Raw genomic sequence first — 13,178 nt, forward strand, 5'->3', positions numbered from 1 at the left:
ATTTGTTTCCTCAGTTCCCAATCGTTTATTGAGTGTTGTTATAAGAAAAGGTGATGTAACACAGTAGTGAACATGCCCTTTCCCAACTACTTTGGCACGTGTTGCAGCCATGAAATTCTAAGTTAATTATTATTTGCAAAAAAAAAATAAAGTTTATGAGTTTGAACATCAAATATGTTGTCTTTGTAGTGCATTCAATTGAATATGGGTTGAAAAGGATTTGCAAATCATTGTATTCCGTTTATATTTACATCTTGCACAATTTCCCAACTCATATGGAAATGGAGTTTGTATTTTGATGTGTTCTTGTCAACATCATTGTACTGAGCAGCCTAAGAAATGCAATTCATACATGTCACAAACATTCCAGACGTTCTCAACATCCTGCGTGCGTGGACATTTCCACTGATGCCCTCAATGGTAAAAATACATTCTTATAATCTGCACCTTTATTCAAACCCTCATCACATTGTAAAGGCTTCTTCCATGTCCCTTTAAAGCAGTGGTCCCCAAACATTTTTTTTTTTTAAATCAACATAAAAAACACAAGATACTCTTACAATTAGTGCACCAACCCAAAAAACCTCCCTCCCCCATTTACACTCATTCACACTCATTTGCACAAAAGGGTTGTTTCTTTCTGTTATTAATATTTCTGGTTCCTACATTATATATCAATATAGATCAATACAGTCTGCAGGGATACAGTCCGTAAGCACACATGACCGGACCGGTTTAACGTAGGCATTATTTCAGGAACTGGCTTTCCACTTCTACCAGATAAATACAGCAAAAATAAGCGTATGATGTATGATCCCTGGGCTTGTTTCTTTGCAATGAGATCCCCAGCATGTTGATGGTTACCTGCTGGGGACTGCATATGGAAATCAGCCTTTGGCTAGAATCTGTCACATTTATATTTTATATGTTCATTAATGTGCATTGTATCATGTCACAAAGTTATAAAAAATGGCAACTTCCTACGAAGAATTTGATTGTACATCACAAGGAAGTTTTTTAAATGCAGAAAAAAAAAATACTAATATGACCCCTTTAAGAGAGAATTTGTAGATGTTTACGTCCTCTTTGTGTGTGTGAGTGTGTGTGTGTGTGTGTGTGTGTGTGTGCGTGTTTGCGTGCATGTCTTACTGGGTATGTAAAGCAAATATGTAAAAGGTCGCATCACAGGCTGCTGCAGGCCGCGGTCGCCATGGTGCTCCGTTGCCACGGCGTCACCGCTGACGAGGTCATGCACCGATTAGCTTCTTATAGGTGAAGGCAGACGTTAATCCACTTATAGCTGGCTAGCACTGACACACACACACACACACACACACACACACACACACACACACACACACACACACACACACATCTACATATAGTTTAGAAGCTGTGTACATCTCAAATGACAAGGTTACGCCACAGTGCTGCGTCCCATATCAGTCCTTTGGTGACAATTGAACATCCCCTCACTTTCACAGGCAGTCCCCAATGTGTGGACACTGGTATATGCATACCGTATTTTATACAGTTATTAAAAATAATAATTTCAGGGGTGTCAAATATAAAGAAAGAGTTGACTCATGTGATAAATCACAAAAAATTATGTATGCGAAATGATTATAGTGTATATACAGATCCAGATTCTTTGTGCAATTTATTTTGACCGCAAGCTCTTTTACCTTTTAATGGATGATTAATTGATAGGCGGCACATCAGCTTGCTGTATGTCAGTGATCAGGTCATTGCATACACCAGTGCAAAGGTGAGTGAGGAGACTCTTATACTTGCTGCATGGCAAACTTTACTCCAAAATACAGTAAATCTGAATGAAATTTAGATAAAACATTTAGCAAAGTTTGAGAAAATAAATGACATGTATTCAAGTTAAGACTAATTTTATGTTTCTGTATGACATTCTGACAATAATGTTGCCTTTTTAACCAAATATCAAGGTCTATTTTATTAGGTGAGTAATAAATTGTGATTATTCATTCATGATTAATCCAAACTCAATATGATAAAAAAAAAAAAAATCATGCATCAAAAATTATTTATAGCACACATTTATTTGATATACAGTTGGCTATATAATATAAATAAATAGTTTATTATTACGTCCACCATGTTATGTAATCATTGCCGTTGATTTGTCTGACAGTTAGTTCGTTAGCAAAGTAACCGAACAAGTTATTGACGGATTTTTATTAAACTTTTAGGAAATGCCCAAAATGAAATAAGGAAGAAGTGATTACATTTTGGACTTTATCCAGATAATTTGTATTTTGTTACTTTATGTTTACATTACTAGTTTCAACTTGCGTTTGTGTGTGTATGCTTGCGGCCCTGCTTTAATTCATACAAAGGTAGTGATTAACTGACAAAAGGCTTAACTCAGTCTTTTTAATTCTGATGTACTGTAGATGGCTCAAAAAGGCACGGGCACGTTTTTATTAAACTTTTAGGAAATTGGATAAGAAACAAAGGATTTTGGAAGTGATTGGGATCACTGTCTGGATTTGGGACTTTTTTACTTTTGGAAAATAGGACCTGGCGGAGGTCTGCACTCTCTGGGCTCTTTTACAGTTATTTATTTAATTCAGATATTATTATACATGTTATATTTTTACATACGGGGATGTCGTTGTGGCTTGTGCAGCCCTTTGAGACACGTGATTTAGGGCTTTTTAAGTAAACATTGATTGATTGATATTTGTATATTGTTTTATTTTTTGTATTATGAATTATTAAGTAATTAAATTTAACTTTTACTTTCTCATACGTGTATATGACATTTCCAGACTTTAGGATGGAAATCGGAATCCAGAAGAGTCAAGGTTGTCTGAAAGTTGGAAAGTATTGACATGAAGTGGTTGAATTCTGATTGCTTCACCTACAAACGTATTCATGCTACCCCCAAAGCCCACATACCTGCCTGCATACTTTGATTAGCCCCTGCATTCTGTAGAATTTTCCAGAAAGCCCAAATGGCTCATTACTGACCCCCTGGAAAAAAACAACCCTCAAATACTTTCTGCTCCTAAAGGCCTGCATCCTTAGTTCTTCATTTGAGAACATCCTAGTAGACACGTTCCAATGCGCTTTCTGTTATCTTATGTCGGAAGTTTCCAGGTTTCTGTAATTCAGATAGAAATTCAGCAGGATCAGGATGTCAGACTGACACATGACCTGGTCATGTCTCTAATCACATTATTTAAACAACTCTCAGTATGATAGAGGACAAATACAATTCATATAAATGCCTATACTTTTCGGACAACACCGATCAAAAGTCAGCATTATTATTTTTGAAAAGACTGATTTGTTGTATTCGAACTTGATCAAGTGTCATGACTAGTGTAAGGATAAACGGGAAACTGTCAGACATACTGTCTAACCCAGAGAGACAGTCAGATTAACTGTCAGGCAGTTAGTCAGACAGGCATTGCGACTGTCAGATAGACAGTAGTTTGACAGACAGTCATTAAGACTGTCAGATGGACAGACCGATAGAGTAGTTAGACAGTCATATACGCGAGTTAGACATAAAGACAGTCCAGAGGTGACGGCGAATCCTGCTCTCTCCAAGTCGGCAGACAGAGCTTCGACTTCGGCCAGTGCTCCTGATCCTCTCCTCCCCTCCCTCTGTCCTGGTTGCGCGCTGGGGGATCCGACGACGTCACACACTTACACGCGCGCACACACACACACACACACACACACACACACACACACACACACACACACGCACACACTAACTCTCTCTCTCTCTCTCTCTCTCTCTCTCTCTCTCTCTCTCTCTCTCTCTCTCTCTCTCTCTCTCTCTCTCTCTCTCTCTCTCTCATGCCTCTCTCCTTGCTGCTTCTATTCTGGGAAGCGTCGCTCGGAATAACCCCCGTGTGCGTGTGTGTGCGTGCGTGTATGCGCGTGTGTCTTCAGATCTTACCCTGACACACACACTCTCTCGCATTCGCTGTGCGGCTGACTGCAGCGGAGGATCTCCGGCACCAGAAATCCGGTCGGAGAGGATTCCTTCCATTTTTACACGCAACTTTTTCCTCCGCCTCGCTCGCTCCTCTTTCGTGGACCCCCAGCCGCCGTCCTCTGGAATCGGACCGGCGAACCGAGAGGCGTCAAGCTCGCCTGGAACCGGATCTCCTAAAATCGCAGCGGCTTGTTGTCATTCGGCGGACGGCAGGTAATTAGGGGCTGTCATGGGAGGAGGGCTCCGGGCTAGGTGGCTGCCGGGCGACTGTGTCGAGTAATCGTGAGCGGGTGAGGGTACGGCGATGCTGGGGGAATACCCGGGGCACGCGTCGCCTTGCATGCAGATTACCAGGGTTGCGTAACACCCGGAGGAATTTGCACGGCTGAGCTGGCTGCTGCCAGGCGGGGAGACATGGACGCAGCGGCGGGCTGAGGCTGGAAGTCAAGCCGTGAATCCTCATGCTGGAAGCGGCTTGTGTAGACACCGCTTTCACCTGCTGTCATTCTGATCACTTTTGTGATTATTGCCGTCATTGTGTGCTGTCGGGAAGTAATTTGTCTACTTAGCGCGTTCCTTGTTAGTGCAACCTAATGATTCCAACCTCATGCACTTCGTTAGTGTTAGTGTCCACCACCTCCTATATGTGTTTGACTTTACGTGCACTGTTTGTTTCCTCTGTATGAAAGAGCAAGCGATGGTGGGTGGTACGCTGGCTGGTTCCGGGAATGTTCCATGACGTGTTGCCGTCTGGAGGAGGGCCCCAGCCGGGGAGACTCCGACACACGACAGGTGTCCCTGAAATCATTTGTGTCTCCTGCCCTGCCCTGACTTCAAAGGGGGCAGAGTTACACTCGGTGTTTAGATACCAGCGACATTTCCTTGTTAAGAAACTCCTTATGCTGCTTAATAGTACATAATATTACAAACTGTGGATTGTCACGATCATGCCTTAATGGTCAAATATGTTGTTAGTGATGTAACCTGTGACATTTCTGTAATGTAATATGCACTTGTGGCTAAAAATGTGCTTAAATAATGTTTTTGATCATCTTTGCATGTTCTTATTAGTATTCTTATCGCTGCATGACAATGGTACGCAAGGTGCACCATGTAATTCCTTCAATCAAAGAGGCAATTTAAGCCTTTCGTTATTGATGATCCCAAGTATGTGGCCCTGCGATGAGGTGGCGACTTGTCCAGGGTGTACCCCGCCTACTGCCCGAATGCAGCTGAGATAGGCTCCAGAGCCCCCCCTGCGACCCGGAAAGGGACAAGCGGTAGAAAATGGATAGGATGGATGGATGTTAGAATAGCATCTGAGGTTTATAAAGGAGACACACAAAACTGTAGGCTGAAATAATGTGTCCCCTAATAACGTCATCTTTGAATGATGAAATTAGTCCAAATTGTTGATAATTACAGACATATAGCAGCTTAGCAACATTACACTTTTGTATGAAATAGAGAAAGTTATTAAGACATTGTCATGCAGCAATATATACTAATAAGTAAAACATGTAATATACATATTAGCAAAAGCATTTATGTGACATGTTACATTATAAACAACATCTTTGACAATCAAGGCATGATTTTAAAAATCCACATTCTGTATTATCTGAACACATAATGTAGCTACACCCCCTCTGGATTCTGCTCCCATGGCAGGGAATACAAAATATTTCAGGGATACAAAATCTTGCATGACTTCAGCCTCTCAAGCTGCAAGATGGCTCAGTCAGCCTTACTTCCCTGTTTTATTTGCAGACTGTGCATCATAATCCTGTGATGCCCCCTCCCTTTCCGTTCCGCAGCAAGGGCCATAGGTTAAAGGTCATAGTCAAAGTCTATTGTGTGCAACAAGTGGCAGGCATGTTGCTGAAGGACACTGCAGCCCATAATTAATACCATAGCCACTAACATTCAAAAATATGCTACGGCTTTTTAAATAATAACAACAGTTAATAAGGACTGTATATTTTTTCAAAAAGCTGAGACATTGGGCAGTCAGGCTTTTCATTCCATTTAAGAATGGATTAACCATCCAGATAGTCTGAAATTGTGCTCTGACCTGTATGATTTCGCTCAAGACATCAGGAAAGTATTATTGGGAAATCAGCACTGTCAACATGAGCTATGTTTGTGGTTATCAGTAATGGTGATTGAGGTGGATGACTATGTGGTAAGATTTTGAATGTATTCTATTGTGTATTTATTATCTTAACCTACCTGCAGATGGAAAATACATTTAGCTAAATCTGGTGTAAATTATCTCTTCTTTTTGTAAAGAAGAATGCATGTGTTTACACATTGCCCCTGCCAAATATACTCAAACATATACTAATATTGCAAGGACAACTAGAGATGGAGATTTGTATAGATATTGAGCGTAAATTCTGCAGGGCTGAAGTTCAACTGAAATTCTGAAGAGGAAAAGTGGAATATGTTTAGGATGTGAAAAGTTGTTATTTTGAATGTTTTCATGCTGGAATGGTTTGAGAAATGTGGAAAAATTATATTAATTTCCATGGGAATCATGTGACCGGAAAAGCTGGGAGAGCTGGGATGTTTTGAGATGCTTAATTTTGTAACATTGTGAGTCTTAGAATGTTTGCATGTTGAAATGGTTTGAATGTGGTAGGAAAAGTGAAAGTAGTTTAGGGTGGAATATAAATATTACATGGAATAATGTTGGAGCAGAACAACATATGTATGGTATGATACCTGTGATTTTTCTCAGTCGTCCATTGCATTGTATTATCAGGGCATTGACTAGATAGGACAGCTCTAGTCACACTAAAGCTGTCTTTGAGCATAAAATGATGAAGCCTGCTCGGAGGAGAGGCAAAACGTATTTCAAGAAACCCAAACAGTCCAGATGCAATTGATTCAATGCAATGAGAATTCCTAAAATATCTTTATGTGTGAAACGTCATTATGTGTGAAGGATCTTTAGTATTGACACAATACTAAGAGTCAATAGGCCAAACAGCCCGCCAATATTACATCATCACACACTAAACTGTGTGAAAAAACAGAACAAGCACCAACAAGCAGCACGATAACTGCAGGATAAACAAACAGAACATATCTTTGTTGTAAAAGTGCAAATACATGTTGAAAGAGTGCAAATAGACCTGGCATAGACGTATGATTTCACTGTGCAAATATATGAGGAAGGGTTGATGGCCCAGCCCTGATAAGAACTTTTTTCCTGTTAAAGAGAAACATGATCAACCCATTGAGAATTCTCTCAAGGATTGATCTAAAAGTCCCATATGTACATTCTGCGTGTCACCACACATTTTTTAAAACGAGCGTTGACGCAGTAAAACCAAACAATGAAAATGGAATCAAGGTTTGGACACAGAGCGAGTCAAGAGCAGAAAAACCACTAATGAAGGCTTTCTCCTCAGTAAAAGTGTCTGATGGCCTCATAAGGAGTTGGCCATGACGTTGCTGCTGGGGCTGTGCATGTGTGAGAGTGTGCACATGCAAAGGTTGACCTACAAGCCATCTGCCACCATTTCTTACAGTGGCATTTGAACCTGTGTCACACAGATACTGTGATGTTTGGTTCACCTTTTTACTTAAAAATGTTGGTGGAGCTTTGTGTAGAAGTGTGTGTCTGTGTGGGTTCTATTGGAACGAGACTGCAACAGTACTTTAGTCCTGCTGGTTCTGTCCTACCACTTTTGTTAAGACTCACTGGATGTTGGAATGCCCTCACCTAACTAAGCTAAGAAATTTAGCGTTCAGAGCATTGTTTTGGTTCAGAAGCCAGAAGCTTGATAGAGTTTTTGTATTGGATCTGATTAGATTGTGTACCTAATGAGAGTAAATGATCCATTAGTTTTCAGAGGTGGACTGAAGCATTGTGTAAGTCATGCACCTTGCAGCACAGTAACACAATGCTGTGCCACAAAAATAACCTCCTTGCGAGACTAAAGAATTTCCAAGCAGTGGTTCCGAGCGCCACAATGAGTGTAACTCATCTCGCCGCCTCTCAATACGACTGCAAAGTTTGTCCTGCGTGTAAGTGAGCTCAGCCGGCAGGCTGAAGAGGAACCTGAGAGCTGCTGATTGCAGGCTGAATTATTAAGACGCACACAAACACCTATGAGATGCTGGAGTGCATGAGGAGACCAGGAAGCGTGAAGGTGGCGATATGATCACGGAAGAAAGCATCACGATTGGATCAAGGGGCAGCAATAAAGGCTTATGCTGTGTCTCAAATGTAATACTTTTGTCAGTGCACTTCAATAAGTACACTGTATAGACTTTTCTTCTCTTCTTTTTAATGCTGAATTACAACCACTTGATACAGCATTTGGATGAGCCCATAAAATGTCTCACCGATTTTCCCCACTTATTCATTGTTTCCATTGTCCATTGGATTCGAAACGAAAACAAGATATAACAACTGGACAGCCCAGTTATCTTCAGCTCAGTGTTTAATGTTAAATAAGAACATTTTAGATTTAATTACCGGAATTGACTCTCAGGTACCAGGAATTGGTAACCTATGTGAAAGGTACCCATCCCTAGGGCTGTGTGATTTCTGTTTGTATTATATAAATGTGATACAGTTCAGGTCAACCACGTTGATCAGCTTTTAGCATACTGTATATTAACTCGATCAAACATGGTGGAAATATCCTTGACAACAACTAAACGGTCAACATTTTCCCACTCCACTTTCGATTACATGATACTGCAATACTAAACAGAATCACAGATATAAACAGAATCATCAAACTTGTTAGTCGTGACTTTGTCTTATTTAAGGCCCTATGATTTCAGCGTTAAAAAGATTGACACAATTGGCTAATAAAAATATAATTCACTATTAAACGTGAAAAGTCAGAGAAATTGACAATGCGACAGAATTGCTGTCATGGTGAGGATAAGGAACGTTGGTCTGGGTAAAGCATGTTTACACTGACCGTGCATTTCACAAACACTTACCTTCATGGAGCCAGCCAGGGTCCAGCACACTGCCTGCCTCCATACACAGACCTCAAAGCGGCCACCTAAAAAACACATGTAGCCAAAAATTGCAAAACTAACTCCAAAATACAGAGCGAGCCAGATGGCTGTTGTGAACGACCACTGATTCATTGCAGCGTCTCAAACATTGTTATTGGTTGTTAATGATAACTTGACAGCTTCTAATATTAATACTGTGGCCACCAGTGTTGAAATAATAACATATCAATGTGTGTGCTTTTTTTATTTTAAAGCAAGTACACTCAGAGCATTTATTGGTAATAAATGCATAACGTTATGTTATTGTGTTTTTTCTTATTCAATTTCCTTTACTTACTCAGTGTATTATTAAGATGTTGAACTAATCTCGATAGCTCATTTAGTTTTTTAATAAATATTTTTAAAACTGGCAAAATATCAATATAAAAAAATCTGATTATTAAGATCGGATGGGATGAAAAAAGTAATCTTATTTTTGCCATATTTTATAGATCTACCCATACTTAATGTTAACCAATACAAAAACTGTGGCAACATTTCAACCAATACAAAAACCGTGGCAACATTTCAACCAATACAAAAACTGTGGTAACATTTCAACAACATTTTTCGTCAAAAAACAAATCACATAGTAGGAATAGTGGGGCATAGGAGAGGCAAGATACCACTGTGTTTAAACTGTGCAGCGGGACAATATAAAACAACCTGCAGGCTGAAAGTGGTCCCTGGGCCACACTTTGGACACCAAAGTTCTTGATAATTTTGAGAAAACAAATGTTGGTAATGTGGTTGTCTTTGTCTGTCAGAAATTGATTGAAATCTAACATGCCACAAATAGACTTTACAGGCTCTAAAAATGAAACCAGAAAACGTTCATCTGTGCAAATGCTCTATTTATAACTGGTCCTATGACACCTTGATGTGTTTAAATGCTGGGATGGGAGGGGCTGAGGAGACAGCGTTCCCCAAACTGTCCTGCTTTCTCACCAGCTATTATGCAGAATTAGCTACAACACCTGTGCTAAATAATGTTGCCAACATCACAAAATACCAGCCGGATCTCTGCTACAAATGTCTTTGTGACCTTTAACATGCACTCACCGGACACAATATTAGGCACACCTAAGCTGCTTCTTGTATTTTTACTTCCGCCAAACTTTTCCCTCACCCTGTGATGTCAGCCTCTCTGTAGCCCCTTCCCTTGACTTATTTGAAATTTTACAAGAACAATAAAGGTACCAGGAGATTAAAAGCGACGGTGTCTCAGCAGGAGAAAACTGACGAGAAAGCCCAGCGGGTTTAGGACGCACAAAAGAAGGAGACAAAAGCACAAAAAGAAACATGAAACTGACATGATGTGTCATCTTTATTCGTTGGGGTTTGTCAGACTGCAGCTGCTCAGACGTGCTCGGAGATGAAGATAAAGTGTTTTTAGAAATGGGAGGTTAGGATCAGAAAGTCACCATGCAGGAAGTAAAAATACTCCACATCTAAGTTATTGTCCCAACTAAAAAAACACTTCTTCTTTCATCAGTATTGCAGTACACTGAGAGAGATTTCTAATACACTTGTACTTTGGTTTTCATTAGTACCGGTAGTCTCTTCCAAAAGTTCAGATGGAAATGGAAACAATTGCTACCATGAGAAAAAATTGTATGGATTTTAATAGAGAATAATAAAATAGTAAAACAATGAATGAAATGTATAAATGAACATTTAACATCCCTATTATCTTTTTTGAGGAATACTGTTATCTTCTTTCTTGAATGCAATGGTGTTTCTCACCTTCTTTGTCATAGTGTTGTCGCTCACAACCATGGCCGTAACTAACATTGAGGACACCAAGGTCATGTCAGGTGACAAAAGGAAGATGATATAACTGACTGTAAATGTACACTGTGTAGAACATTGTGTGCGCTGTATATCACCATGCGGTAGATCATCCTCTCTCAATAAACAATCTTTGGTCCGGCTCCAACTCCAGACAACACTGTACCACCATTTAGTCCACTTTTACTTTAATCCAAAATGTGCTGTCAACATAACGTTAATATTAAATTATACTGATGTAACTAATGTTGGTTTCACCTGAATAAAATTTATGTGAAACGCTGTTGGTATAATACCGTTGTCATGTCAGTCAGGTTCTGTTCACAGAGATCAAGCCTGTACCGCACTAAACGCAGAACACGCGCTGTGCGTAGGACTTGGTGATCCGTGGGAGGGCCCGTTTTGCATGAAGAAACACATGTCAAATGTAAATTATTGAATGACAAGGCGCTTCAAATGAAATGTTACTCCAAACGTCCCGTGGCACGCGTCATCAGCATCTGTGTTGCAAAGCAGAAGGTCTTGAGTTCAAATCCTAGTTGTATAGTTAAAATTGTAGTAAGGTTTTGAAATATAGGTTTTAATTATGTTAAAATAATATAGTACGCTAAACTTCAGCATATTAATAAAACAAGTGGACTGGAACAAAATCATGCTGCTTTTCAATGATGTTAGATTACATAACACATGATAGTTGTACGTCAATGAAAACTTTTGTTATTCTGTAAATGCATTGTGTTGCTCAAGGTAATATTAGTTAAATTGTGTTGGTATATCCATGATTTAAGCCTTTCAAAGCTCCTCTTGGACCACCAATTATTGACCTCGTTGTTTGTCAAATCCTAGTTACGGCCCTGTTCACAACTTTTTGTTTTTCTGTGATTATTTTGCAGTTGTATTCAATTAAAAAACAGAACAAAGACTGAGTCACTAACGCATGTATTATTTGTTTGGACGCTTAATTCTGCCGAATAATACGCAGCCAATACACAGTTTGTTCAGTACAAGGATTGGTCATAAAATAACTGAGACAGTATGAAAAAAAACTGGGTTAAAATTTGGCGACAACTTTCTTCTAAATAAGAATCATATGAAAAGTGAGGCGTACAAAAAACAAAGTACCCCTTCAATCAGCAAGAAACTGACAATAAACAATAAAGTGACTGGATGAAATATGTGTGCTTTGAGTCTAACCTCATGATTGTCTCTGTCTCCTCCAAGTGGTAACAACCAGTTTGTGGGTTTCCTGGGCTGGACCAGAGGACCACCATCAGGTAGGAATCAACACAAGTTTGTGTATGTGTGAGACAATGTCAGTAGCGTGAACATCAAGCTGTGATTGCCTGGTGATTGGTCCAAAGACAATCGGTCTGAACTTGAGGTTGTCCTGTGTGCTTAGAATGGAATGATTGACAGCTTTATCATGTGACACATGACTGACACATTTACAGAATGGAAGCTGATATGCTGTGTCTCAAATCGAATACTTCCATCAGTACACCTGTGTATATTGTGTACTCAGTTTCTTAGTGTATGAATGTTGATAGCAGTACTTTTCTAAATGCATATTGTACACTTAATAGATATTGCATTATTTAACTTCTTTTTCTCTAATTTCAATGGTAAATTTTGACCACCCCACAAGAATGTATCACCAACAATTATTTATATTGCCCCGCAAATACAGCCTTTTTCTTGATTTCTAAATTATGTAATTATTCCATTCTTTTTGCCATCATTTCAAGTTAGCCCCTCCTTTATCACTATATAACCAAGATGGTGACTATTGAGGGATGTAACTGTCTATCACTGCACGCTCATCATTTTGATTGTTTTGAGTAGATTTTGGTACTGACAGTGTACTGCATTTTAACATAGTATACTTCTCAATGTGACAACATGTATGCACTCAAAAGACTAAGTGTAAGTACACAAGTGTAACATATTTATGCAATCCCAACACAAAGTGTTACTACATATCTGTAGCACACTTACACACTCAAAGACTAAGTGTAAGTATACTAGTGCAACACACTTATGCACTCCAAGGACAAGTGTGCCAATTGAGACACAGCAAGAGTGAACCAGAAATGAGCAGAAGAAAGTGTTGGTCCACCATGCAGCCACTGAGGTGACAAAACAAAGGGAACTGATGAAAACATGCAGGAGTGAACGTGGATGCGAGCTCCATGGTAACTACAGAGTCTGTACATGCATGAAAAAAAAAACTCTTGTTAGTGATCATAAAGCAATCACATTTATCCCTGCTGTCTGATTGGCTGAGGACTACAGGAAGTGACTATAATACACACACAATAATCTGATCAAATAAAGAAAGTGAGTTGAAAAAGGCAAGAGGTGAAGACGA

The 13,178-nt window shown here is 39.6% G+C and overlaps 1 protein-coding gene across 5 annotated transcripts in view; it reads left to right on the forward strand.

The window, feature by feature from the left end:
- hivep2a (HIVEP zinc finger 2a) overlaps positions 1 to 13,178 on the forward strand; it is a 125,110-nt gene that overhangs the window by 16,238 nt on the left and 95,694 nt on the right. For 4 of the 5 annotated variants that reach the window (XR_012049305.1, XR_012049306.1, XM_072912211.1 and 1 more), the window contains exons 1-2: positions 3,862 to 4,201; positions 12,032 to 12,084. The gene's annotated coding sequence lies outside the window, so the exon portion shown is untranslated. Of the gene's footprint in view, positions 1 to 3,861; positions 4,202 to 12,031; positions 12,085 to 13,178 lie in introns of those variants that run through there. The other variant, XM_072912212.1, reaches the window with a different exon arrangement.

The sequence above is a fragment of the Nerophis lumbriciformis genome, linkage group LG34 (genome assembly GCF_033978685.3).
Source record: "Nerophis lumbriciformis linkage group LG34, RoL_Nlum_v2.1, whole genome shotgun sequence".
Taxonomy (NCBI): domain Eukaryota; kingdom Metazoa; phylum Chordata; class Actinopteri; order Syngnathiformes; family Syngnathidae; genus Nerophis; species Nerophis lumbriciformis.